The following is a 19,822-nucleotide window of genomic DNA, read 5'->3' on the forward strand; positions in this document are numbered from 1 at the left end:
GTTCTGTTGTTGCCCTTTTTTTTTTTTTTCCTGCTGTACCTATTCAATGATCCCATGTGAATAATTCATTCAGACCTAAAGGAGTGCTGAACCCATGTGCTTCACAGTAGTTAACCAGGAAGAGGAGGAAGGATTGTCCTGTTGTGAGTATTATTAAGAATGTTCCAGACAGTTTGTAACATCGTCATTGCTGTACCCAGCCCTAGATTAAAAATGTATGTGTTTTATTTTTTCTTTTTTTCCAGAAACACAAACACTGCTGTTAAATGCAGTTATTGCAGGATATTTAACACTCATAGAATAAGTTACTAAGAAATGAGTTGAACTCCCCTAGGCTGAAGAAAAAAATTAGGAACTGAATTATGTGCAAATTAGTGGATGCTTAAAGCTTTTGCATGCTGCTCTCAGTATACAGTAAGGAAAAAAATTTGCATTAGAGGCATTTATTGTTAAATTAAAACTGTCCACAGTGTGCTGATTACAAAGTCCATTTTACTGAAAAAGATAAAAATACCGGCGATGACTGGAAGGTATGAAAACAAATGTATTAATAATTCCATGTTCTACTTTTTCAGTTGACCTTTGTTCTGGTGGTAATGTTCTATGGTCACGTTCATTAGCCAAATGAACTTATTTCTGGAAATAACAATGTGTTTATTTTTATATGGATAAATTGCTACTCTTTTCGAATAAAACAGATTCAAGAATTGTGTATTTTAGACTAATGGCACTTTCAGAAAGTATTTTATTCTGTTTGAGAGGATGTACAATATGAGAGAAAAGTGAATCCACAAAATGTTAATGCATTCCCTATCAAAGAGGGAATGTGGTGCCAAAAAGAGAAGTAGTACAGTTCTGTGGAGAGTCTTCCTCAGCACTGGGAGTGTGTTTGACAGCCTCTAAACAGTGACAACACTGAGAAACATGATTAGAATGGAAAGTTGGTTGTGTTCTTATTGTCCCCCTGCCCCAAACCCCATTTTGCTAGCAGCACAAAACTAACTGGTGTTCAGCCAGCATTCCATATTGGAATTAGCACACTGGGTTCCCATTCCCCCAGTTCCCTGCAGTTGATACCTTTCATTGAACTATTGATAATAGCTGTTTTTTGTTTGCTTCTTCCCCTTTAGCAGCTTTGTGATTTGAATGTCTGTTTGTATAGTATCATTAACTTAATAGCTCATATATGCCACTATCTTGTAGTGAACAATTTTTTCATATTCACAGACTTGTACTACCTGTGTGTTACAGCCTACTTGTCAATGTTTAGGCAGGTAAATTTTCTGTGCTGAATGACAGAGAAACATACTAATTCTAAGAAAGAGCTCATGGAGGCTTAATAGCTTAGAATAGTTTGTGGTGGCAGGTGTAAGCGATAAAGGAGGAGTGTCATATTTACTCGTATAAAAGATTCTAGTGAGTGCCATAAAATCTGACTTAGAGCATCAGAGTAGAAAGTAGGTTATTATAATGTTAGGTGCACCAAGATTAAAATGATAATATTTTTAAAAATACATTTCTGCCTTGCGCTTTTATTGTCTTCAGATTTTCACAATCATTGCACTGCTTCTCATAAAACCAGAAACACAGACAAGCTACTGATTAGTCTAGTAGGGAGTAGAAAAAAAAAATAACAAATATTGTGAGAATAGTTTAGAATACACTTGGATCTAACATTTCTCAAACACTGAAACTTCTCCAGATAATGTTGATGCTTGATTAAGGGATTCAAAACTATTTCAGGGTGGGGTTGGAGAAGTGGAAGCAGCTGACTCTTGTTCTTACAGCTGAAAAACCTATTGTCTTCACAATAACCACAGGTGGTCCAATTCAGGACAAATGAATCAATTTGACTGATATTAGGGCCTTGTATTGATAGGGTCAGCTCCTAGAGAGAAGTTCTCTTCTTATGGTCCTCAGGTTGATGAGGGCTTTTAGTAAATTATACTCTAGTTCTGGCTCTTCTGTTGGACTCTTGAGATTTGTTGTCTTTGAGTCCTTTCTTGTCATGGCAGAAAATGTCTCCAAGCCATACTGCATTGCAACTGTAGCTGGAAATTCAAAGGTAAGAGTTTTACTCTCCCAACAGTATATGTCCAGTCTTCTTTCATTAACTTGATTGTTTCTCTAGCAGGGAAGACATATGTTAAATCAGTGTTATTTTTCATTATTCTGGCAATTTTTATGCGGTTGGGTATCTGTATGTTTGAAAGGAGGGCAGCCAACCCTTCTACTTCTTGTGTCTGTTCCTCAAAATGAGTAGTTCCTCATTACACCAAGGCTGTTCTAGTTCAACACTGCCTTTGTGTTTAACAGAACATATAACAATCCTTTTAAAATATAATGCATTTATCACTTTGCTCAGATCAAAGGTGCGTGGCTTCAAAGACTCTAATTAAATTGTGATGATGTAGAAGGCTGGCTTTATCTTTAGGTTACTTTACAGAGTTATGGTTGAGTTCAACGTTGCAAAACTGTTGTAAGATACTTGCCATCGTTGTGGTTGATTGTGGTGTTAATGTAAATCCGAATTTTTTTGCAGTAGTTTCTTTCCTTTTGTGTAGCTAAAAATGTTTAACGTGGAAATTGTGCTACTTAACCATGTCATAGCACTACTGTTATTTCTAGTTGTTCCTGGCTTCTATCACAATGATTTGCTGTCAATTCTCCCATAGCTTCCTTTCTTTGAGTTTGTTGGCACTGCAGTTTGTAAACCCTTTACAAAGATACCGCACACAAGAGGTGTATCTGTCTTTATATAAACTTTGAATGTGGAATTCAAGCTGTACATGAAGGTTTGTGAAAAATACTTTGGTCAAAATTCAGTTGTGTGCTACTGCATGTGGCGTAACTCTAAAACACTGCTTTGAACCATTGGCTCCTTCAGGGTTTTTGGGGGGTTGAAATTAAGTACAGCCTAGTGGTTTGCAAGATTTATGTTAGTGTTTTTTTTATTTATGGTTGGGAACAGTGTGAACAAGGCCAACATCAGCTAATGCTTAAATTGTAACAAAACTCTGAGTAGAGCCTGTTGATGTTTTACATGGCTCTGTTTAAATACAACTGATAGCGTGTTATTCAAGAAACATAATTAAATGGTGATGTATCATAATCAGATGTCTGTATATGCTGTTTATGAAGTATGTTCCTAAGTACTGTTGAATTTTTGAGCCCAGATCAGCCTCAGTGCAACTTCTCTGCAGCAAGTGGAGATATATAGTTATAACAGGTATTATTTTTATTTTATAGTTGGAATATTGGCAAAACAGAGGAGTATGTTGCAGCCAAATCCAGGACAGACTCCTTTGTTAGAAATGCTCTTGTGTAACTGAAAGGAAACTGCTGAAGTATGAGGCAAATTGAGATGGCTCAGTTCAGTACATGTTACCAGAGAAAACAGTTATGGAACAATAGGAGTTGTTTCCAGATAGTGAAATACATAGTACTTAGTAATAATCTAATATTAATAATATAGATAATAATCTCAGTACAGGGTACTTTTCTTGGTCAGCAATTTCAAGTCAGTGATGGGAGTAAAGTGATGATAGAAATACTGATTTCTGTAAATATTTTTTCTGTTTTCTATTTCCTCTTATGCTTATTTATTAGTCAGTACAACTCTCCTAAAAATAAAAGGGCAAGCCCTATTTCTTCCATTATTTTAACCCCAAGTAGACAGAATCAGATGTTCCACCTGCCCATGATCAGTGAATCACTATTTGCTTCAGATTCCCTTGTAAAATGACCTATTAATCTAGTACTTGTGTGTAAAATTGCAAAACTAGACCTTTGAGAACTTGCATAAGCAACCAGTCAAGTGAACCACCTTGTTGAATTCAGTGGGAATGATCATGTGAACTTCTAGAGAGCAGACACACCAGGTGATGATGAGCTGTGATTAATTACTCTATGCCCAATGCTTTGGCCAGTTTAAAACAGTGATGTTTTGTGATTTATTTATTTTTGGCAAAAGCTCCACTGATATTCAGAAATACAGAAAAGCAGATGCTGCGTAAGTAATGATTCCTTATTCCAGTACAAAGAAGAGGAAGCAGATTTATTGGAATTTTCCTCACAACACATTTACATTTGTTATGCATAATCTTAGAAAGAGCCTATGAAAAACTTTTTCTTTTTTTTTTAGCTTTTTCCTTCTGTACAGCCAAGTCAGCTCTATTAAAATGCTGAGTCAACACATTTAAAAACTTTACCAACTGTTTCTTTCTTCTATATAGCTAACTGATAAGGACCTGTTTCAGAGTTACACCCTTCCGTATTTACAGTGTTAAGGCAAACATGGTTATAGGAAGCAATTACGGTTAAAATTTATGATGTGTGGTATGGTATCACAGAATTCTTTAGACATATTTAATTTAATGTGTGTTTGTGCAAACGTATTGCTAGAAACTGAAGTTCTGGAATCACACTGAAGGATACAGCAGGCAGCTGCTGACAGAACCTTCTCTCCCCTTCCACTGACCCAATCTTTGATGTTCCCAGAAATAGTCCTTCAGTCCCCTCTACAGTTTCACAGTCTGACTTCAGAGAGAAGTTGCTGTTGATAGAAATGAAGAGGCAAATCATTCCAAGAATGGCACTCCCAGCCATGGGAAATAATTCAGTTTACCTCTCATGTATCTTTATATCTCTGTGGAAACGTATACGATTCCTACATGACTATGAGAGGAACACATTGCGTTGCTGTGAGTTCCAGGTACTGGTGAGGTCTGTGCAGTTTTGTGGGAGTTCTGCTGAAATAACAGGAATGAGCATCTGTAAAGTTTACAAAACCTACTTCATAAATGTATGCAGTGGAAATGGAGTTCCTTCAAACTGTCTTTAAAACATTCCATAGAATGTAATAGGTGATTTTTAAATAGAACTGTCACTGCAAATATGTTTACAGGAAAGTGTTTCTTCTTTTTAGATCCAAACTATAATCCATAATTCAATGATACATAAAGAGGTCTTTGAAAGTTCTGCTTTGGATTCCTAAAATTTGCATGTCAAATACAAAATAATAAATATCTTGTGGTTTGGGTGTTTAATTGTAAACAAGTCAAGAACCTCCACTCTATCGTGTCTCCTCATTTCTTACTCCCACAGATGATGTTTGGCCAAAGCTAAAATCAGTTCTGGATAGCACAGTTTCCACGCTCCCTTTGTCTCTTCCTTTCACCTTTCAGATCATTTAAGAAAAAGCAGCTGTTTTAAAGAGTGACGAAACTAGGAACTATCTCTGGGACAGAGCAGGCTTAAAAGATGCGGAAACATGCAATTTCTGTATTAAATGCACTTTTAAATGGGTTGCTGGGACCAGGATTCTACTTAGGAAGGTGATTGTTGGTTTTGGTTTGTTTCACTAAACCATATGACAGCTCAGGTAAGGGTTACAGCAATTCCAAATCCACCCTCATAAATTTTCTCAAGGTCTATTTGTAGTCTTTACCTCTTTCCTAAGTGCGAGTCCCTTCTTTGAACTGGATTTCATGGATAGCTGGTTACTCAAAATCTTTATGCCTTTGCAAATCTCCCCTAATAGTTATTGGATGCACAACCCGTTCAACTGGTAGTATGAAACTTCACTTGGCTCTTTTTAAAATTCTGGATTATAGAAAAGCTAAAAATTATCAGCTGTTTTATTAAATATGCTAGTGCTTGAAGCTTGGATTGAATCTGAAATCTGGCAGCATTGTGGACTTCCTGTGAAAGATATACTTGTGTAATTCTTTTGAATGGAATTGGGTTGGGTTTTTTTTTGCTTTTAAAAATATTTTTTTGCTAAAAAGTTCATTATTTGCATGTGCTTATTAGAGATTTGTGATATTGCCATAGTTTCATTCCTTGAAGTATGTCAAATATTTGCACTCTTCAAGTGCAGATGTGAATGTGATCTTCCTAGGTCCCATTACAACTCTCTGTTCCTGCATCCCATATTAAACATGGACAACTGCACAGGAAGATTTCATTTGCTCTGCTCTCAGAGAATTGTTCCTACATGGTATAAAGAAACAATCCACTTGGTTGGATTGCAGATAGGACATAGAGATTGGAAATAAAGGTTGAAAAGAGAATATCATTGTTGAGAGATTAGAGTTGCAACTGAGTAAATAGGAGCAATGTTTTGTTGATGTTGTTGATATTGTTGAAGGCTTAACTAATTTGGACAGGAATAATAGGTTGGAAAGCAAATGGGATAATTGACGAGGAAGACTTGAGGGGGGGACTTGGGCTGGAAGGGAGAAGTAGCACTGCAGTAAGGAGCCTGGTACTGGAGGCACTTGGATACCGATGCTAAAAAGGAGCTGGAAAGGGGGGTGGGGGGGTGGGGGGAAGGCTATTGTGACCCCAAAGAGGAGGATTGGAATTAGGCCAGAGTGAAATCTCTACCTTCCCAAGTGGAAAACTGGAAAAAGGAGGAGAGGTGGGATGGGAACTGGTGCACAGTACAGTGGATGGAACCTGCTTGGGTATGAAGTTAAGAAAAGGGAAGCGGGGTTAACTGTGTAATAGGGCAGCAGTGAAGGTCCTGAGGGTGATGTGGGGCTGCCTTGGCAGGAAGAAAGGGAAGTGACAAAAAGACAAAACCATTAAACGTAGTGGAAATGTACAATGAGAATTTTCCCCTCTGTTATACAAAATGAAAGGGACCAAGGCTTTTCCTTTGTATGTGTCTGTATGAATCACTGGAATACTCTGCCTCTTCACCGTTACTTTTGGTCCACATTGCCACAAGTTCTCTCCTGCTATTTTGATCTGGTGTCAGAGGTCAGTAGAAGGAATGTAAGAACTGCAACTCTGGCAGATGTCACTCTGTTCGGTGATGAAAATGAATTTGATGCAGTGTGGTCAGGAAAATGGTGTGTTGGTGCCATTAAGCAGTTTCTTGTCCCAGCTGGAATCCTGACTCTGCCAGGCCTAGAACTGCATCAGGGTAGGCTGCTTTTGGAATAGGCAGGAGGGGAGAACGGGTCTCCCTCTGTACTACTTTTGTGCTCTCATACAGGCTCTTGTTCCTTCCTACTGCTGTGCAAATCAGACAAGAAATGGCTCATGTTAGTATGACTAGAGTAAGATCGGATTCTTTTTCCTTTTAATTTTATTTATGTATTTTGCGCTAGGGCTTCAACAAGTAATTTCTGTAGGGCTACTAGTGACTTTAGGTGATTTAAGATGATAGTCTGACTGTTATGTATGACTCTTCTGTCTTAAAGTTGCATAATTTGTTGTGATACTGCAATATAAATACAGCATAGGTGAACCAATACATTCCGCACTGAGCTGTGCTTGTCTCTTGTTTCTTTGAGGAGCACCAAGATTTACTTTTCACATCTTCAGTTTTCCCTGTGAATAGTTCTGCAGAATAGTCCTGCCTTCCAAAAGCAGAAGCAGGTGGAGGTAAGACAGCCTTATCACCACTGGAACTGTGCTCATCTGCTTGTAACCAAAAGTTTCCTATTTGGCTGCAGATTGCATCTCACTCAGTGCAGAAACATGCTTTGGCAAGAGAAGGTGGTTATTTGCTTAATGGCTTGAGTTTGAAATGGATGAAGGGGGATCTTTTCATTTGGTTAACAATTGTAGGGGATACTCCCAGAGTCTCTGGCTGCTGTTTGCAAATGCAGAATGAAGCACCAGAGAGCCTGGCTGTTTGTGTGCCACTTCTGAGCTGAATCATCAGCATTAAAAACCACATTGAATGCTCTACTCTGAGTGTGCGTGGTATTTCTATAAGGGAAGTTACAGTCACACTGGGTGGAGGAACCTCCCTGTCTAGCTATGGGGATAGTGAATACAAGGAAATACTTGCGGTTCTGGACATGATGGCATCTTTTGGTATTTCTCTGCTATTTTTTGCACTGATGCATTTCATTTGGCAGTTGAAAATTTCATAGCAAACACTCTGTAAGATGCAAACACTCTGCTTCAATGTTTTATGTTTTGGAACATTAATGGTTTTTTTTCCTCTCTGATGAATGTTTCTTTTTCTTGTGGAGGTAAAGCTGTATGTGAACTGCATACTGAGGGGGGCTGCAGCCCTTGCTGGGGCAGACACACAGATGCTTTTAGTGTTCCTGAGCATCATGAGTGGGCTTTGGGAGCCATTCACAACCCCTCCTGTTCAAGGCTGGAGTGTGCTTTCCTTTCCCGTCTCCCTAAACATTGTGCAACATGCATGTGATTCCCAAAGTGTTTCTTAAGATTCAGTTGAGGAAAATCATTATTTATTCTGGTCAGCAGCCATGTAGCACTGGAAAACGGACAGTGCTCTGCTTTACATTCTGCTACAATTGCCACCTCCTTTCCTCCCCATCCTAGCAGTTCCAGCTGAGGGTGAGAAATACTTGATGCCCACAGACTCTGTTCATATTCTGTCTTTAATGAGACTTTAGGGATCCATGAGGAATGTTTTGTGGGACTCAGTAAATGTGAGTTCCCATGTATTGTGATGAGAAGTGCATATTACTGAAATTTTTGTGGGCTTCATTGTATTGGCCTAAACTTTGACCCTGTACCACTGTGACCTAGCTTCCTGGCAACTTCTGAATCGAGGCCCTTTCATCCCAGCTGTGTGATAGATCCCAAGCAGGAGCGTGGAGTAAATGTGGTTTCTTATTCATGAATTAAGCCTTAAATGAATTGAGCAACACTGCTGTATTGTAAAAGGCAAGGAAAGATTGAAAAGGTCTTTTTAGAGGACCAGTGCTAAAGGTGTTTGGATTGAGACAGAATAACTTGGAGGAGTTACAGCTGGGCAGATCAGTTTATTATTTCTTCAGTTTTTTTTAAGGCCTCCTTTCAATTATTAATAAATTCTAGTCCACTATCTTTACCTATCTAATTCTGAAGAAAAATAAAAATGATCTCTGGCATAATTCTCCTTTCTTTTCGTCTTTGTTGATGAAAGAAGTGCTTACATGCAACTTAAATAATGAAGGCTTCCAATGTGCGCTACTTATATTCCCTCTTCTCTATACTTACGCTTTCATAAAAACAGAACTTCACTGAATATACTTTTCATTTCCTCTTCAGTATTTCATTAATACACAACCACAGTTTATTGAATTTTGCACAGAACAAAATGCAGTCCTATAATGAATATAGTCCCTTTTAAATGTGTAATATTAAGATATAATCTCTTTTGCTTTCTGTGTCACCGAGTCTGGGAACAGACAGTAGGTCTGACTTTTAAAATATGCCTGTGCAGTTTGACAAGTCCTCAATTTATCTTTCAGAAATAATGAACAGCCACCATTGCTTTCATTGACTTCAGCTGAAATTTCAATGTGTTGCTTTGGAAAACCATTTCTCCCTTATGACAAAGATGTTTATCTAAGATAGAGTGGCATTCTGTAGCCCATGCATAAGCTAGAAAAGCCTTCAATAGCTGTGTACAAGAGCAAGTGAACATCTGTAGTTGTTAATGTGCCAATTGCTGGTTGTAATCTCCACACGTCACTGGGATGCCTTCAAACACTGTTTGTCTCCAGCATTTTGAGTTGATCTTGATTATTGCCCTGCTGCTGACAGCTATTGAAATGCTAGCCAATATCTGACTTAAACCTAGTTTGTCTGTTCCAGGTAACTGATGGTCCTGTCAGACTTACTGTCGCATTTGTGCTCTTGAACAACCAGGCCCTTCTTCCTACTTCCTGATGAACATCTGTTAACTGAAATGAGTGTTTAAAAAAAAAAAAGGCAGATACAGAGATACAGATAGAAATTCTGTGATGCAGATCAATGAGTCTTGGATATGTGAGTCTGGTACTTCCACAGAGAAGGAAATGAAGCAAATGCAGAGGGTAGGACTAGATGATCCCAAGAGGTCCCTTCCAACATACCAGTCCTGTGGTCCTGCAATAGCAGGAGCTGCTGAAACGTTTGCGTAGGGGACCCAGTGCTCATTGGGGACTGGCTGCTGTACTGGTGGGATGGGAGCAGTTGCTCCAGCAGGACAAAGAGATGGGGATGCTGCATCTGTGCTGCTTTACTTGATGTATTTCCTGCCTCAGTGTCTTGAAAATGTCATGCACCTCCATGGGATCAGTGAGCTCCTATGGGGAGCTTTTCCTGTAGTGTTTAACTACTGAGAAGCTTTAATCAAAATGTCTTCTCTGTTTTCATGTATTTGACATTTTATAAGAAAGAGTTAAATTATATGAGACTTCTTTTTGGTCACTGTCTCAGCTGAGTTACTGATGCAATACCCTAGGGAAGCTGGAGTTTAAAATATGCTAATGATGTCATTATAACATTATATTCCATGTATTTTCATGCTGTTCTCGATCTGTGTCTTTCCAGCTACTAATGCCCCACAAAGCTTTCCCTTGGGAAAGTGACCAAAAGCAGCCTGTAGTTGATATTAGAGATCTCTGGGGAGAAAACAGAAATGGAAACGGAGAGTGAAGCACGAACATTTTCTTGATGAAACAGATATCTTATTGAAGGAGTCTGTTGTTCCCCCAAGCAAACGTCCCCTACTATTGCTACTGCTTTAGCAAACCTGTTTGCTAGTAGCAGGAAGAGAACACTCACTAATTTGCATGGACCTGATTCGCAGAGCTTCACAGGCCTTACTGTGGCATTTACTTTAGTCAAGTAGAGAAGAGCAATTGCTTGGGAAATGTGACTCGGAAAATATACAGTGATAATAAACCAAACTAATTCATTGTATCGACAGCAGTGACTCTTACAAGTGGATTATGATGGTACCTTTATTTTACCAGGGATTAATCCCATCTGTGCCAACGTCACTTTTGTTAAACAAAGTATCTTTGCTCTTGCCTGTGTATATACACTGTTCACTTAACTTGGTAGTGATGGTACATACGTACAGAGAAAGAACGTTTCCGGTGAAGTTTATTTCAATAAACTATTGTGCATCGGAATAGATGCCTGCATTCCATTGCAATTTTGTTTTCAGCAGTTTGTTCTAAGAAAAATAGAAGATGAAATAGCGGAAATATCTAACTTCCATGTATCAGGAAATCATATGTAGAAGTGTTGTTATTGCTGGCTTAGCCCGATCTGCTGTTAGCCCTGAATCCTTGTTAGTGACTTGATGAGACCGGATTTCATCTCATCTACCTGCTGGGTGGAAATGCATGTCACAGCAGCAAAAGCATCTGCTTCCTCTAGTTCAAAGCTTTGGCAGCCCTCTGTTTGATTCTTAAATTGGTCTTAGAATTTGTTTGGCAACTGTGTGCTTTGTCATCTGTATTTTTATTTTTGGTTCCTGTCACTCAGCAGTAGCTCTTGGTTACATTCTTGTGTTTAAAAAAAAAAAGTACAGGTTTGCTTTGTTTTATAGCTTTGAATGTATCTGAATTTGAATGGTTACCACCCTTAACACCTGGGAGGCAAGAAAGATGCGAAGAAGCTTTTAATTCATAACACTGCAATGATTGATAGAGTCAAAAATCTCTCCTGCCTCCTCAAAGATGAGAAAACTAGAATGTGTGAGTTGTATTGGTGTAGATGGTGATATAAAAAAAAAAAACACCTTGTCAAGAATAGATGTTTAAAGTGACTTTCACCTAGTTAGAAATACACTGTGCCTTTCAGCAGACCAAAACCATGACAGCCAGAAAGATGTGCAATGTGCAGGCTAATTTACTGAATAATATCTAGTGCATAAAGTTCTTTCTCATTCTCTTCAAGTCTCAGAGCTTTGTGCACACAAAATATCTTGCCATTCTTTTTGTGTTGACTATACAGGCTCTGTTTTTGAATATTTGTTCTATATGCTTTTTTTACTAGATGAGCCTCCTTCTGTTAGTATGTATGTGACTTGAGAAGCATCTCTTTCTGACTTCAATTAGATGAGACTCTTGCAAATAACTTTTGCATGAATGTTATTGTTGGAATGCAGATATTTGCAGCAGTGCAAAAGACTTTGATAGGATTTTGAATTAGCACAAATGAGCTAAGTAGTGTAGCTCCAACTCAAGAAAGAAAAATCCCACTGAACTGAAATCACTTAGTGGTCTTCAGTCAAAGTTTAGTAAGAGTAGAAGGCTGCTTGTTGCTTTTCCCATTCAGAACATCCTTTCACTTCTGAGAGTGGAGATTAGACCTTATGCCAAATCTGTTATTGGCTTTTAAAGTACGGTCAGATGAGTAGAGTATCTGTTATCTTCCATCGCTTTTATATACAACTGCACCTAGACTGTGAATGCGGAGACTACCAACCAGTTGCACTGACCACTGGGGAGCAAATTTTATCTTTCTATTTAAGTGAAAGCTCATAATGTGAGTGGTGTTGAGTTGAGGGGGGGGGAGGTTGAACTTCCCAGGTGCTCTCATTTAGTGGAAATGCAAGTCATGGCTTGAACCAGTGATTGAGCACCTGGTGAGAAGGCAGGACCAACCCAGGGGAGCTCAGGTGTATGCAATGCAATGTGTGATTGGAGGGAGAAGAGCCAGGATCCATTTCTGCCCAAGCCTCATTTAAGGGTTGGCAGTAGAGACAAGGGTATTTTCTTGGGGATCTCTGTGTACCTGAGGCCTTCTGAAGGTAAGCAGCTTCTTTCCTTTTTTTTTTCCCCTGTGTCTATGGTTGCTGAATTTGAGCATATCCTCACTTGTTGCAGCTTAGGACTTGGCTACTCTGCTGCCATTGCTGCACTTTCCCTTGTGTTACAGCGTTACATCCTGGGAGGAGAGATTGTTCTAGAGTTGTGCCCACAGTAAACTCTACTTTAAAGCTAATGTGGGCATAGGAATGTGTACGAATATGGCAGTGATAAGTGAAGAACGTGCTAAGGGTCTGTATTTCTTGCCACAAACAGAAACCTCTTCAGGATAAAGACTAAGTTTTTGCAGAGCAGGTCAGAATGGGAACCTTACTGCCCTGAAGATGTTTTGTGCTCTTGAAGCACTGGTAAATACATCTGGACATTTTTTAATCTTGTTTCTTTTGTAGGTTCATAATAAACGTTTTTATTATTCACACTTTGATATGCATACTGTCAAATAGTAAATAAAATACTTCACAGGGTCTTTCAGGCATAATTTTTTCCCCATGAAAGTGAGGTATGGGGAAAACTAAAAGCTTGTCAGAAGAACTGCATCTGAAGTTTGGTTTTCTGTAGATGAGAAGCCCAGAACGCTGATATAGCTAACTTGTGGCATGCATGCCAAAATATTTGCAATTGTTTATAAGGTCTGGTAACTTTTGTGACAAGAACATTTGCCTTCTCTTCTGTCACTGTTTTCACTATCATTGCCCTATCCAACCCACCTCTGAAAGAAAAGACCTGGAAAAACCAATACACCAAGAAACTGTAATTAAAGTGATGAAATTACTGGATGTAGATAACTGACTGTTTTGATTCTGATGCCAGATCATGCACATGGCTAATCATGAGAAGCTACATCTTCTCTGAGATATAATAAGGGCCATTGAACTCTAAAAATGTAATGTCACAAAAAAAGAATGCATTTGTACTAATTCTTCTTAGCAGTGATGTTGGCACTATAAAAGCTTCCGTTCATGCTGCACTGTTTTACGTCCTAGTTGTGAATGCAAAACAGTGCTTGTTAAAGAAAAGGGAGGATATCAAAGCAGCATTTTGAAATAATTTGCTGAAAACATTTAGGGAATGTATTATCCATACATAACACTACTGGCATTATTCGTTCTGGCCCAGTTTCTTAGCAAGGAAGTATCTCTTGAACTCTGTTAACTGGGCTTCAGGATTGAAAGGCTGAAAGGCAAGAGGGTGGAAATGGCTGAACTGCAAAAAAAAAAAAAAAAAAAAGGAATTCTTTAAAACAACTTGAAGCAGTGAGCATTGTGGGAAATGGTAATGCAGTAATGCAGTTTGCAGTGGCCTTGAATGTAATACTTATGACTCAATAACTTGCATATAAATTTTCTGAAGCATTTTATACCGGCAGCTGCTTGTGTTAGGGTCCTTTTAACACTTGGATCACCCTGGCTCAATTCTAGCTGGAGGTCACCGAAGGACTTAAGATGCTGTGAAGAGTCTAATTATTTCTTCAGTAAAATTATTTGAACAGTGATTTCCTTATAAATTGTGGCCGTTGCTTTTCTACTGGAATTCCTGGCTCTGGATAGGTTATAAAACAAATCCTGAGCAGTTTTTGATCATACTGCAAAGGCAGGGGAGAAGTCCTTTTGTCCTTATCTGGGGCAACAGGCAAATTACCCTCTGTGATTTCCACAACTCGGAGGTGAGTGGGCAATTCCAGCAGGTCAGGCCTTCAGTGTACGTACCTCAGAGAAGCAGTACCTTCCTTATGTGAGCCCTTAGTTTTCCTTTAAGGCCTGTCAATGGAAGAATGACTCAAGCAACCTGCTTTCTTTCTGACTTCTTGCGGCTAGCCCTGCTGCAGTTTGCCACTGCTGGTCTGGCTCGCTGCTAATGCTAATTATGGAGCAGCTGACAGCTTACACTAAGATCATTGGAAAAGAATGAATCATCTTTTTCTTACCATTTGGGTAAGATTTTGCATTTTCATGAGCTGAAGAAAGAGGGGAATAAGCCCAATTATAGCTCTTGTAATTCTCTCACCTTTACCCGGGCTGATTTCTAAGGAGTTACAGGTGCTGAAATAGCCAGTCAGCAGGAAACAAAGTACCGAAAAGGGCAGTATTTAAGTTGGCCCACTGCTACACTTACAAGTTAATCAATGTTTCTGAGTTCAAAAGAGAGGAAGGTCAATGTGGATTCTGATAAAGTTTATCTCACATCAATAAGCTCAGAGGCTGGAGAGGGAAAAAGAATTGGACATTTTTAATTGAACGGTAATTTCCGAAAAAAATCAGTTAGGGGGCTGCAGGTGATATGGAGCTGTGACTGAGAATGTGCTGTGAGTTACCTTGAGGAGTGTGCAGTTGAACTGCAGGCAGTGTATTGTTGCAGTTCCTTCTTTTCATTTTCAGTATTCCTGCCTTCATTCGTGTGTATGGACACCAATTCTTGTGGATGGGGGTACATAAACGTAACAGTTGTAAATGTGAAAGCAAATATTTTGAGTTATGAATTCAAAACTTGTGATTCTTTTTGAAGCTAAGTGGCTTGTTTAATTCAGATGAATTGAGCACCATGTTAGAAATAAAAACTGATGAAAACTAAGGACTGCTAAAGAGAGGAATGTTCCATAATGTCCTTCCCCATATGCAAACTGTCCACCTTATTTGACTTATGATGTTGAGATTCAATGCTGATTCACTCCCGGTTCAGAGTCTATACAAAGCAGGGGAAAAAGATTCTATCCTAACAGATAGATGACATCTGGTTCAGCCTCAGAAGAGAACATAATTAAGAACTTTCTCTTATGTGCCATAGGAAATAGGTAATTACGTGTGCTGTGGCATTTTGCAAAGAGATACCTCTGGAGATGATGCAAGCAACCCTTTTAATTAGTAGGAAAGGAGAACTTTGAAAAATCTGATCTTTTGCTGTTTGGGCATTCAGTACTGAAAGTAGTGAAAATGATGTCAGAAAGTGTGGAATGTCTGCTGGTTAATCTAGAGTTCAGAGATTTACATAGAAAGAGACCATATAATAGAGATCTGCTTGGTTTGGGGCTGGTGATGGATCTAGGAAACTGATTTTTGAGACATAAACTGGTTCACGTACATTTTTTTGGCTGCGTGTGGAAGCAGATGGGGAAAATGCAGTTCATTAGGAGTATTGATATTGGCACCTAACATTGGAGGAACTGGCAAGTCTCTTTTCATAATTATACTGTACATCTCCAGGTTTCTTCTCATATTTTTTCAGAGCAGTATATTTTCCAGCTAAATATGACATGATCAGCTAGTTGCTGAAGTCAACTGAAGCAGATTTGGTAAGGCAAATACACTAGCTGTGATTTTAAATGCACTTACTCATCAATAACTGACTGCCTCATACAAAAATACAGACTTTATTTTTAACTAGAGACAGATTCATTTCATGTAATGCTTGAATCTTTAGTGCTCAGCTAGCTGTCCTGGAGATGCGATGATCCAAAATAGAAGATACAGATACATATTTTAGATGCTTGGTGGAAAATCTGTTGACTTTTCATTATAACAAAATCTAACTCTATTTGAACTCGTTCTTTGGAGTTGCCTGGAAATTTGTCTAAATAAAGAAAACCATTTTCTCTTCAGATTGCTGTCAGTCCTATGGATAATGTTTGCCTTGGGGCTCATTTTTGCTGTTGCACTGTGAAGTTTTAGGATGGCTCTTGTACAATTGCCTTCAGGATGTGCCCTCTCCAAAGCTGCTCTTCCAGTTGAGTGTAGATAGAGGTTGATCTGTTCAGAAGCAATGCATTTGGTTGAACGCCAAACTCCTTCCGTATCACTTGGTGAAAGAGATAATCTTTGAACCAGTCTCTGGCATAGCTCAGCCACAGCAGGAAACAGAACCTGGGAACGTGTGAGATCCCCTATGGGCTCCCACTCACAGGGTTGCTCTGGTGGTGACAATGCTGCTCGTGCTGCTTATGCCAGCACCTCTTCAGCAGCATGATGGAATTCCTGGAGCTGTGACATCTAAATGGTTAATGAAAATACCAGGAATTCATGTTGGCAGTTGGTAAATAAACCTCAGCTGGATCTCTCTGATCAGGAGGAGCTACAAGGGTTTAAAAGCCAATCTTGGTTTCAGAAGTTTCCTGGCATCTCCCCTGTTTAGCTTCAGCCTGCCACAGCCTCCAGAGAAGGCTTTTCTACCTGCCAAGCATTTTCTACCTGTTTTTTTTTAGGTTCCTTATAGCCACATGTTCCTAAAGCCACAAAGTGTATTTTTTTCCTCGTGTTTTCTTCTGCTCGAGGAAAACAAGGGGCCAACCCCACCAGCAGGGGTCAGGGAAACACCTGAGCTAATCCTGCCTCCACTGCAAAAGGGAATGGTGATAGAGTACAGCTGAGACACCTAAGTGTGCAATCTCTACCAGGTTTTGCACAGAACTGGGCACAGTTTTGAAAATATGTTGTGCAAGTAGAGACCAATACAGAGTAAGCAGAAAATAATAAAATTCCCTTCTGTAGTACAGCTGCCTAAAAAAAGACAAAAAGCCAGGATTGATAAGGTCCCAACCTGCTCTTAGTTTCCTATAAGAACCAATTTGAAGTAAAGTACATGTACAGGCTAATTCCATGCGTTGTAAGGCTGTTGAAGACACCTATGGGATGTGAGTATGCGCAATTTCTCTGTGATCAAAGGCATTTCTCTAAATGTTAATTTTTCAAATCTTTCCATGTCCCCATGAGCAAAGAAACATTTTTCCCCCCCTCCATTCCTCTAACCTTAACTGAGAATTTAAATTCTGAAATCATGTCCAGTTTTCAAAATCAGTTGTGAAACTCCAACTCTTTTACTGCTTGATGTTGAGAAGTATGCCTAGGATATGGAGTAATCACATTCCATGGCTGCCACATCAGCAGCACACGTTCCCTTTTGGAATAGGATCTATGTGTCATACAGGTCCATCTTTAAAACCTGTACTGAATTCTCAGCTAGAGTACACATTTCCTGTGCAATGCATTGTGCTGGGCAGAATAGATCTTCAACTTTGTTAGAATTGAATGTGTGCACATACAAGTTCATGCAGTATAGCAGTTTATCAATCACCATCTCTTTTTGCTGGGCTGCTTTTTCCTTTCATTCTTTTTTTAATCTTCCCTCAGGAATTGCTTTTGAAGGCATTTTGATTAGTTATGTAATTAGCCACTTGTACAGTTAAAAGCAAACTTTCAGGTCACATACTGTATGTTTACTCTTTGGCTTAGGAGAGCTTCATTCAGAAGAAATTGCTATTGTTTCTTTGCCTTCCCATGGGAAAGCTTTCATTTTGGAAACCATTCAACAAATGTAAGGTATGCAAAGAATACTGTAAAGACAGTTCTTGAGTTTGCCAGACTTTTTTTTTGTAGGCAGTAGTTACCAATTACTTTCTTCTGCATAAGGGCAGAGAGGTTTTTTTTTTTCTTATGAATGCTGCTGTGGGCTCATCTTTGATTTCTTGATGACGCTTCACAATGATAATCTGTGTCAATGCCCCCACCCCATTCTGCAGTAGCTTGAAAAAAAATAAAAGGGTAAAATGCCTTACCTTAAATGATCCCCACTGACTACCTCAACTATTCTCGATGAAAAACTTAACATCCATAATTACAGTGACATAATTGTCTGAGCTGTTAAATTTTTATGCTTGAGTCTGTGATATTTCTTTCAATTTTGGTGGAATGCATGTATATACGTGACACGAAGCCAGTAATGATGACTTTAGAGAACCCAATAGTTGCAATTTCTAGGCAACATTTGGCTAATTGCTTAGAGCAGCCCTCCTGTTATTTATTACTACTGTTTTTATTTTCAAGTGGGGTTATCAGTTTTGGCAAAAGATTTCACTTGTTCTCAAGCAACATTTCTGGTATTATGGATGGAATTTTCTTTACAAAGGTTATAAAGAGAATAATATGGTTTCAGCTAAGAGCGCAGTGATTGCCTGTACTAGTTGTGACTCAAAGCCACCAAGTTCACACTGTTAGTAGACAACTGAGTATAATGCATCAAGTGTACATTCATGATTTTACTGGGGCAGTGGGCATATCTGTAACTGAGAAAAGAGCACCAAACCCTTCATTCAGGGTAAGACCTATCTGGTTGTTCATTTGTATAGCAGCGAAGCCTTTAATGGTGACTGAAGGATTAATCTACTTAATGAAATGTATTATTGCAGATCAAGAGGATGTGTAAACTTTCTGGTTTGCTTTGGTTCTAGGATGTATTTCTCAATTATTTAATCTCGTGTTGTTATAGCGATAAGGTACTTCCTAATGAAAATTCTGAGCATACCTCATGAAGATAACTTTTGCGCTCTTAAGCCATGGAGATATGCACCTCTCATCTGAAAATAGTTGGTTTTTTTTAGGCAACCATGTGTTAGGTTTGCAGGGAGAAGTACTTGATTTCTAATTGGCAAAAATAGAATTTCTTGTAAAAGACGATGGATTATTATATGTAATTATATGATATGAGTGAATTATGTCTATCACCTAACTTTTTTGGTAAATTTCAATCTTAAAATTCAGGTATGCTGTCTGGATGATGGATAACCAGTAGAAACACCCACTTGCTATGCTGTTTGTTAGAATATTTTTTTTTCAAAATTATCCTATTGGTATAATATAAACTGTAACACAAAAATGAGTCTTGTCATAACATCTGCTGTTGTAGAACTCAAAAATTCCATCATGCTGTATCTTATCTGTGAATATAACTGCAATGTGAATCAAAGCACTCCCTCAACATAGCGGGCAGTGTTTCTGAACTGCACTGTGATGGTTTGGCTGCAAGAGGTTGTCATGAGGCAGCACTCGTTACATAAGCTCTTTTCTATTTAAAGTCTCAAAGCTCTGCGTAAACTCTCATACATGTGATGACCTTTCCCTCTATTGTGTTCGAGCAACTGAACTTTGACAGACTACATGGGACACCTCTGCTTGCTTCTTATTTTGCCTTTTCTTCCTCTGTGCATTAGAAAAAACTCTCTGAAGAGTTACCTGCCTTCTCGGGAACTAAATTTGTTGTTGAGTGGTCACAGTTCATGTCTTTGGTATTTGAGTTGCCAAAGGTGATTGAAGTACAGCAACTGTGATGGCTGCTCCAAAAGCAATGCCTCCTATTCTATTCTGTTGGCTCATGACATCAGAGGTGGGTATTGGTGATATGATAGCAGAAGTTTAACCTTCCCACCAACGTTCCATTTATTGCCATGTGACTGATGGCAACAGAGGGACAAACTGATGTCTGACATGGAAGTGCATGTGAAGCTAAGATGTGGGATTGAATTC

At 38.9% G+C, this 19,822-nt stretch overlaps 1 long non-coding RNA gene across 2 annotated transcripts in view; it reads left to right on the plus strand.

Annotated features, from left to right (window-relative positions):
* Nucleotides 1-71: 71 nt before the first annotated feature.
* The window catches only part of LOC121110951, a 238,051-nt gene continuing 218,300 nt past the window's right edge, over nucleotides 72-19,822 (plus strand). Inside the window, exon 1 of one of the 2 annotated variants that reach the window (XR_006939448.1) lies at nucleotides 72-215. This is a non-coding gene — a long non-coding RNA (uncharacterized LOC121110951). The remainder of the gene's footprint in view (nucleotides 216-19,822) is intronic. The other variant, XR_005860397.2, reaches the window with a different exon arrangement.

This window comes from Gallus gallus, chromosome 5 (assembly GCF_016699485.2).
Source record: "Gallus gallus isolate bGalGal1 chromosome 5, bGalGal1.mat.broiler.GRCg7b, whole genome shotgun sequence".
Taxonomy (NCBI): domain Eukaryota; kingdom Metazoa; phylum Chordata; class Aves; order Galliformes; family Phasianidae; genus Gallus; species Gallus gallus.